Source organism: Ictalurus furcatus, chromosome 8, assembly GCF_023375685.1.
Source record: "Ictalurus furcatus strain D&B chromosome 8, Billie_1.0, whole genome shotgun sequence".
NCBI lineage: Eukaryota > Metazoa > Chordata > Actinopteri > Siluriformes > Ictaluridae > Ictalurus > Ictalurus furcatus.
In genome coordinates this window covers 1,356,230-1,365,981 of record NC_071262.1, presented here as the reverse complement: position 1 = coordinate 1,365,981, position 9,752 = coordinate 1,356,230, and the positions used below count along the sequence as shown (strand labels likewise).

General features: G+C 38.3%; 1 long non-coding RNA gene across 4 annotated transcripts in view; it reads right to left on the bottom strand.

The window, feature by feature from the left end:
* LOC128611467 (uncharacterized) overlaps nucleotides 1-9,434 on the bottom strand; it is a 24,253-nt gene extending 14,819 nt beyond the window's left edge. For 3 of the 4 annotated variants that reach the window (XR_008386563.1, XR_008386565.1, XR_008386562.1), the window contains exon 1: nucleotides 2,975-3,504. This is a non-coding gene — a long non-coding RNA (uncharacterized LOC128611467). Of the gene's footprint in view, nucleotides 1-2,974; nucleotides 3,505-9,273 lie in introns of those variants that run through there. The other variant, XR_008386564.1, reaches the window with a different exon arrangement.
* Nucleotides 9,435-9,752: the final 318 nt, after the last annotated feature.

Sequence of the window (9,752 nt, the reverse complement as noted above, 5' to 3'; positions counted from 1 at the left end):
GTTTATAGCTGCTCTAACGTAAGTGACAACAGGTTTCACAGAACCTTCAGCGCACTTATAATTGGATAAAAGTTATGACATTTCCGTTTGATAATCAATAAAACAATTTCCAATTCCGTTTACTTTTAGTCGTTATTCTAATTTCACTAAAAGAACAGTTCCTTGTTCTCTTTCCGCGTCTTAACCTTTAGAAAATGACACCAGGAGAAACCGTTAGAAATGTTACGTTTTTAGGACGTTTCAGTTTTAACTTTACCCTAATTTTTATTTCAATGGTAATCATGTACCTTCTGGCAGTTCTTAACAGTAACCATAGAAACCTGTAGCTAAATAAGACAATTCCTATTACTGTGATGGAAACCGTTAGACGTTCTTAACGGCTCGTTTGTTACGCAGGTCTTGAAAGAAGGAAACAGATCACCGTGAACACGTTACCTAGCGCGATGGGAGCGCTACGACGAAACGAAGGAATCGCAAGAATGTTTCAGAGCGGTTAAAAGGTGCAGCCGTTTCGCGTGACGTTCATTTCGGAGTTTATGTTGCGAGTCTCTGCGCAGACGTAGCACGTTATTTCCAGTCGCTGTTCTTGTGTTTCAGTTTCGCACATATCTATCTAAACGCTATCTATAGCTATAATATAATCACGTTTCTTTTAACGCCCAATGCTAAGCGTACGTAAAGTGTCGTTTAAGTCGTACAGAATGTTTTCTTCATCGACACACCTGAGAGAAATGTTGATATTTCCAATATCGTGGTTTAGTTTACGCTACATGGATTGGCACCGTGTCCAGGGTGTACCCCGCCTTGTGCCCGGTGCTCCCTGGGGTAGGCTCCAGGTTCCCCCGTGACCCTGAAGGAAGGATAAGCGGTATAGAAGATGGATGGATGGATGGTTTACGCTACATCATTAAACTCGTTAGCTCATTTATTAACTAGCCTCCATTCTTGGAAGCCAGCTTTCCTAGTCGCCTAGCAACAGTGTTCACATGACTTTACCCACTTAAAGAATGAATTTATGAAGTTATGCTTCAATACAGGATTACAGTCAGGTTTTTTTTTTTTTTTCTTAACAGACGCTTCAGAATAAAACCGAAGGACGTTTGGAGAAATTAGGTTTATTTCATATTTATTCTCAGCGATTATGATGAAAAGCGCTTCACAAAAAAAGACACGAAGGAATTTTCGACATTCTCCAGTCTTAAAAAGCTTCACCGAAAGTTCCTGGTACGACCGTGTGTGTACGTGAACCTTTTGCTGTTCGTAAACATCTACATGTTTTGTATCTCCATGCTCCCATGCTCTGGGTTGAATAAAATAAATAAAACGGGGCATTCTATTCAAACCCAGCTGAAGCTTAAAACAAATTTAATGGCTGTTTGAAAGCACGTTATTTGGGAAATTTAGTCTAATACTTGCGAACCACGTACAGAAACACCTGAGGCATTATAAACCGGGACGGCTGTTGCTATGGTTACATCTCAAAGGACGTTATCTCGTTCTTTTATGGTTGCTTTTAATGAGAGAGAGAAATATTTTCTGCACAATTAATATCAGTTTAATTGTGATTAGTGATGCGCGAATACCAAACAAACAATTATTAAGGACTGTTGCCATGGTGACATGATAGAGCTACGAGAAACGCCAACCCATCACGTTCAATTGTGCAGCCATGATGTAATTTTAGCCCACATCTATCTCTCTGTGACTTCCAAATCAGGAAATGGCATCCGAAGTGACTGAACTGCTCTTCCTGTGGTGTTTGCTATTACTATCTCTTTAAACTTTAGATTAATTTTATTAATATCAATACAGCCTTATTTGTTTGTTTTTTTATCTTAGGGATGCACCCATGCTCTGATTGGAATAAAACATGACATTCGTCGCAAAAATTCGGCCGGAAATGAAGCTTAGTGTAAGTACGCTCAGCGCGTTCACAATCAGGTTATTTGGGAAATTTAGCCTGTTACTTATCGAACACCTGAGGAAGTGTAACTGGGGCTCATTAGACTGTTTTAAATCCAGAGTAGCGTCCAATCAGGGTCACGGCGGGAAAAAAAAGTATTTACCCCCCCCCCATCAGCACCGCACACAGCCGAGTGGAACCACGCGTATGAAATTACACCGTGGCTACGTTTCTGATTGGCTGCGTTGCGCGCGTTATCATCTTCTATCGACACGCCTTCAATGTAAATATACACAAGTCATAAATTTACACTCACTACACGCCTTTTCTAACCACTTTACAACGTATCCATGACGACATCCTACTGAAAAAACAAACAACACAAACCATCATAGAATTTTTAATGGTTATAATGGAAACTGTAATGGTCCCTGTGGTAATTTGTTGCCTTCTAGTGATTATGTCTAGGGTTGGATACCATTAAGGATCAATAACGGTAACGGTTTTAATGGCTAGCTGATGGTTTGTAATGGTATTTGTAGTGGAACCCATTAGAATTTCTGTGATGGTGTCTATTGTTTGTTTTTTTTTTTCTTTTCAGCGGGGCTACGTGACAAATAACGTGCTAGGCTAGGCGTGAATCTGGGCTTCGCTATGGATTTTTAAACCGCGATATAACAATGCACTTTGAGATGTTGCCATGGCAACAGCCGTATGAAGGTAGCTGAACGACGTGGACGTGGAAACGGTAGCTAAACAGTACGGGTTGCTATTTTTATTTTATTCCGCTGAAACGCGAACAGAAGGTAAAAATCAGGGGCGTTAACCTCGCTCTGTTCTGTCAACAGATTCGATTTGTTCAGTGAAGTGAATGTAATACACGTGAGACTGTGTATTTACGTAACAACTACGCTTTTTAAATCACATTGTCCTTGCCTCAAGGTCCGGCGCTCAACTGAAAAAGAATAAAACTAAATTAAAAAGCTTATTACATGCTGAGAGACCGTGTGTGTGTGTGTGTGAGAGAGAGAGAGAGAGAGAGAGAGAGAAATCAACATTATCCAAACCTACTGGTGCCTGAAAGTAAATTCTGTATGTTAAACACTCGCTATCTCAGATCGACAGAAGGTCCTTCATCGTGTACAGTTGTTCGGGGGTTTTTTCCGTGTATTTTTTTCCTCGCTGAAATCGAGCCAGCAATCACAAGAACATCTGTTGAGGAAGAAGATAATGGCCATGGAAGGCTGCTTGCTTTTACATTCTGTTTGCCGTGTGTGTAGATTTAGCATTGTGTGTGTGTGTGTGTGTGTTTTATCAAAAAGTGCACACGTCGTGTTTTATAAAGCGAATAATGCGAGTCCTGCTCGGGTGTTTTTTCTGAGGTTTTTTTTCCCCTCCAGAAGTTGACGGTGGACTTTGAGCAACAGTAACCAAGCTGCATGTAATTGCATCTCATTACGTTAATCCCGCTTGTTTGAACACCTGCTCTAAAAGGATTTCCGAGCACCACGCACGCTCGAACGTCCGGGATGCCGTTTCGGCAAATGTGGGGGATTTTTTTTTTTTCCCCTTTTTTTCCCCCCTTTCGTTGCACGAAAATGTGTAAAAACATGAAGCTGTCACCGCCGCCTGATGAGGAAAATGACCAAACCAGCTGCGCTAATAATCATCCAGCTCGGCTAATCCTTCACCTCTATCTGTTATCTGTAACATGCTGACATACGCACGCTAGCTGTGTTGAGCTTACGGTTCTGTCTCTCTCTCTCTCTCTCGGGGTCTGTCACGCTCTTATTTCACAAAATAACATTTCTAACAACAAAAATTTCATTTCCTTAACAAAGCTTTTCCTATCACGCACTGAAGATAGAACAGCTAGTCGTGACACTCAGAGATGCTAGCTAGTCACTGTAGCTAGTTGAACGCAGATTTTGCGTTAGCATTACAGCTACACAGCTGAACAGAATCCTAACCAAAACAGCTCGTTTTTCTTACTTCGCCCAAGTGAGTCATTTTTTTAATTTATATTTATTAAGTTTGATATTTTAGGTTTCTAGAATTCGCTGACTCACTTTCTGGCGCTAGCGACATCGCTAGGCTAGCAAGCTAATTTCCACTACCTGTAAAACAGCCAGAGTTTTTAGTTGTTCTTTTTTTTTTCTCAGATTAAAGGCATTCTCAAGGGACATTGAGATTAAAGGCATTCCCTGATCATTTATATATAAGTTCATGAGGCGGTCCTGTACGGATTGTCCGCTCTCGTATTTGCTAAACAGTTGTGTTTGCTAAGTCTAATTTTTAATCAGAGTCTTTTCTTGGTGCTTTATCAACACTTCTGAGGGAAAAGTTAATATTCCAGACGATTTTGTCTCATTTCCTCTGTCATCGTGCCTTCACGTGTTGGTATAAAAAAACAAAAAAAAACAAGACTTAACCGCCACGTGCTAGCTAGCTAGACTGTAAAACCTCAGGATCCGCTGCATACGCCAGTTGCCTAGCAACAATGTTTTTCACAACGTTTTGTATTTGAACAAGTCCAAAAGTGCAAATTCACAAATTCCATCTACAAACTAGCAATTTACGCATTACAGCCATCAAAGGATTGGTGGGCGTGGCTACAAACCTGACATACAGAAATACAATTAAAAAATGTTTTACTATTATAACATAAATATTTCCACTTCCGCCGTAAGCGTAGCTATAAATCTAGCTAACTATCATCGAGCACGACTAGCGTCGCCCCCCGTTCACACTCACTGCTTATTTTCCTTTTAAAAGCTACTTTGTTAAGAAGATTTTCCCATTATGGAATAAATAATTCATATTATATTTATTTATTTGTGTTTTCTTTCTTTTGCTTGTTCGTTCTCTCTCTCTCTCTCTCTCTCTCTCTATATATATATATAAACAAAGTGTATCTGTATATTTATCTATTTATAGATTTATTTCATTATATTTGTTTCCACACAGTATTTATTAATGCATGTTATAACTTATTTATTTACATTTCTATCTTTCTTCTATTATATATTCACACATTTATTTATTTATTTATTTATTTATTGTAACTACCTGCACACTTTCCTTCATTTCTTTCTTTACTTACTTACTTACATTCTTTCCTTTCATTTCTGTTTAATCTTTTTCATGTTTTTAAATAAAACATAAATAAAAGCAGCCTGTTGTTTATATATATATATATATATATATATATATATATATATATATATATATATATATATCTATATATATATATATATATATATATTTCCTTCTTGTCTGTTTTAGTTTTTGACTTTAGTTCCTTGACGTATTTAATTCTTTGTAGCTGCAACAGATTTTTATTAACGCTGCATGAAATTTGTGCAGGAAGGTTTATAATTCCTCCAGCTGTGATTTATTTATTCTGCAGCTCTGATAAAGCGGAGACATATGGCAGCCGACAGAAAGCTAATGTGAAGGCGATCCTTCGGAAAACAGCACGTAACAGGTGGCTGCATGGAAGCAGCGAAAGCGCTAATAGCTCGGGATTTAACAACCTTGTATCTTACATCCTGACTGATATTGCCTACCGGATCTGGTGTGTGTTTTTGATTATTATTATTATTATTATTATTATTTTACTTTTAAAATCCTTTAAAACACATATAGGTACTTTTAAGAAATTATGTGGGGGTTTTTATCGTATGTATTTTCGATTTTATGTTTAAACGTCACGCACGATAACATGAAAACAAGAAGATGGAGTTTACATTTTTAAAATGACACAATTAGCAGGTTTTTTTGGGGGGAAATTTCTCTGAGGACACATTTTTAACCGTTTTAACCAGATGTGGCAAAATAATAGTAATAATATTATACATATGAATATTAATACTACTACTACTACTACTAATAATAACGATATATATATATATATATATAAACACTCCTTACACAGCTCAATAAGAGTACGAAAAATTGTCAATTATGAATTGCATATCTACAGAGATCTATATCACTTAAATATAGGATGCTAATATTTATATTTATTGCAAAACATCTTAGTGTGTATTAACATTAATATTCCTTTCCTCCACTCGAGGACCGTAAGCGCTGTCCGAAGTGCTGGAAATAAAAAAATAAAAAACCAACACACACACACACACACACACACACACACACACACCTCGAGGCTAATTCATGCCAGCGTGAAGCAACAGCTGTTAACATATCAGCTTCATAAATTATGCAAATGAGGAAATCTCCTCGTTATCACTTTCTCAACACTTGCTAAATCTTGTTCTGTCAATTTTGTTGTTGTTATTTGCTTTTTTTTTTTTTTTTTTTTTTTTTTACAGATTTTGATCACAACACTTTAGAACATTTTCATGAGTGTTTTTTTTTTTTTTTTAAGAATTACGACCCTCAGGAGACACACGAGGTCAATGAGGTCCATTTGTATCTCAATAAAAGCAGAAAAAAACATCTTTCTTATAAATAATAATAGAACCCCTGATGCGCTCTCTCTAAAGGATCACAGCTACTCCGTGAGAAAAAGGACGTGCTGTATGGAGGGGGGTTTTTTTTCTCTCTCGTCTCGACAAACAAACAAAACAAACAAACGAACAAACAAATCATCTTTCAGGTTCAACCGTGACCCCCGTTTATACCTCAAGACCTAAAACTCCAGTTTAGGACCATTTCTGTTTTTAAACACGTACGTAATTATGTTCAGAAAGCGTCTCCTATAGAATAAGACATGAACATGTCCTTAATTTGTTATCATTCAGTGGTTTAGAAATGATTTGGGACGATATTCTGTAGGCTGTCTTAGATAATATATGAATATTTACATGAAATAAACAGATAATTGGGGGGGGGGGGAATGAAAGGATGCACGTGAACAAGCTAAACGTTTCTGCTTTTAAAGTTATTTAAAAATAAATTGTTAGGGTTGGTGAAAATGAATAATGATTATTGACTATAATGATTGAGAAAAAGGGAAAAAAAAGTTAAGGGAAAATATTATTAATATTGTGCGGGGGGGGGGGGAGGTTATCAAATCAACTCAACCATGAAGAGCTGTAAGGATGTAAATAGTGTTGATTTAACACAAAGAAATGTCCAGAGAGACTGAAATAAACACTGTAGGTTGTGAATTAAACACACACACACACACACACACACACACACACACACACACACACACACCCTGAGCTCGATCCTGAGGGAGGGTGGTGGAGTTTGGCTGAGGCAATTTCATTACACAGTGGAATATATGGGAGTTAAAGCCTGAGGGAAGGCCATCAGAAAGCGCTGTCTCTCTCTCTCTGTCTCTCTCTCTGTCTCTCTCTGTCTCTCTCTCTGTCTCTCTCTCTCTCTATACACGACCACGGCGACAGTAAAGATGCAATCGGGGTGCAGAGCGGCGCTTCGCTATTGGATTTAACCGAGGATAACTATAATAGAGAGCTCTTCAGCCTTAATTGTAGTCATTTGGGTCAACACACAGCTGGGGAATTATGGGTCTTGGAGGGGCGCTTCAACTCTAATCTATACCACGTCTGGAAAAGAAATAAAGCGTACACGAGGAGACGAGGACGGACACAGCGGTTACGTTCGATAAACGGATCGAGTGAAGAATTAGCACGCAGGCCGAAACTGTGGCGTTTCAACTAATTCACAATTTCACTTCATTTCATTTATTTATTTATTTATTTTTACCGTAGTACACGTTTAAAACCCGAGATTCCTTCGAGCTACAGATCTCCATTTTCTACATTCGGACCGGCCGCCATTTTTGTTTCGCGTCCTTCTAACCTAATATCAGCTTTTTATTTTAACGTTACTCGGTATTCGAATGTTTCCTTGACCTCGGTCGATGCGTATCAAGCCCCTTTAACGCTTTGACCGCGTAGAAACGAATCCCGATCCAGTTACGCGTCTCGTAAGCTCTCCGCACGCCGCGTCCTTCCCGACGTACGTCACAGGGTTCGCAGATTTTGCTTCATCGCATCGAATTGAAATGCGTTAACGAACAGACGTGAGACGTTGATAGCTGATTGGTTCGCCGAGCGTTCCAGAAAAGATCAATACTATAAAACGGGAAGAAAATGAAATACAGGTTTTCTTATTTACACGCGTCGTATTTATCAAGGTTTTAAGCCTAGAAGAAGAAGAAAAAATAAATAAATCAGGTCCGAAGAGGTTAAAGGTACGAAAGAATTTAACCAAACGTAACCCGATGTAGCGATCATTTAAAAAAGCTTTTACAGTGAAGATCTACGGTTTCATTCATTCATTCGCTTTGTATTTTAATTGATCCTTAATTATTTGTATTTAACTAGACGGTAAGCAGGCATTTTCTGTATTAAATAACAGTCTAAAGGTTAGGAAATGTAAAGAAATGAAGTAAGTCAGAATGTATAAATCATTTCAGAATGAAGACCTGCAGCGTTCAGTTGAGTTCTCACACCCGTTCATTCGATCGCTCACATCTAACTTCACATTTGTGCGCAATTTTATATAATAAGACTCGGGGCTTGGAGATGTAAAGACACGTACGAACGTAAAGAATTGAAGTCTTACACCACTCGCACGTGTTTTTTTTTTTTATGAAGCCTCAGGGTTTACAAATGTAAAATGGTAAAGAATATAAAGAAGTTAGGGATTTGTTTTGTTTTCACGGTGTAGATTTATATTACAGTCTGTAGGTGTTCGTCTAACACTCGTCTCTCGTCTCTCTGCTGTGTACCTGTTGATATTCCTAACATCGCTCTGTCAGTAAGTTTGGGTTGACTCCTCTCTCTCTCTCTGTCTCACACACACACACACACACACACACACACACACTCGCTCAATCGCCTCTCAGAAAATTAAAGACATTTAGAAATATATTTATAATGCTCTCTTTTCCAAATCCATGCCCTGTCCATAACCTCTCTCTCTCTCTCTCGCTCTCGCTCTCTCTCTCTCTCTCCTTTTTTTTTTAAACACATCAGGAGGTTAATTGTCGGTCCAGATTATCTTACTTATTTCGTTTGTCCTATAAATAAATCATCTGGTTAGATGTCATGAAGAAGAAGAAGAAGAAGAAGAAGAAGAAGAAAAAGACACACACTGTCTGCGGTTATGAGATGCAAAGAATAAAAACATCAGATTCATTTACAAAACAAGTGTTGTTGTTTTTTTTTTTGTAAATTATAATGACACCATTATTAAGGAGAAGAAAAAAAAAAGCCTACACCCTCTTCTTCTTCTCGTATATTCTTAAGCATTAATCTGTCAACATGCACCACACATGCACAAAGACAAGGAAATTAATTCATTGTTTTATATATTTATATTTATATTTATATATATATAAAAGAGGATTTTAGAAAACGTCTTACGTCTGCTGGAGCGCCCGGGGATGGGGTGATGGAGGGATGGAGGGATGGAGAGAAGGTTTGGATGAGATGGAGATGCTCGAGCTCCTTCTTTGCGCCTCCGTTGCATGCGGCCCCTTTAAAGCTCCGCTGCGTCCACACGGGCGGCCAATCGGAGCTCGGCGTCTCCGTGACGTCACCGCGCCGAAAAAACGGGGCTGGCGAAAAGGGGAGGGGCGATTAGTGTGGGGTTCAAAATCCTTCAAAATAAAAGCCGCGCGAGAGTCTCGGTGCTGCGTTGCCATGGTTACCTGCCAGGCTTCTTAACCTTAAGCTGTGATGTTTAAGGAGATTGCAGTTTAAATATATATATATATATATATATATATATATATATATATATATATATATATTGAATGCACAAACAAGAATGAGACGAATCGTAATGATTATAATCGTAATAAAACAATGAACAAGTCCTTAACGTGCTGATTAATGTTTCA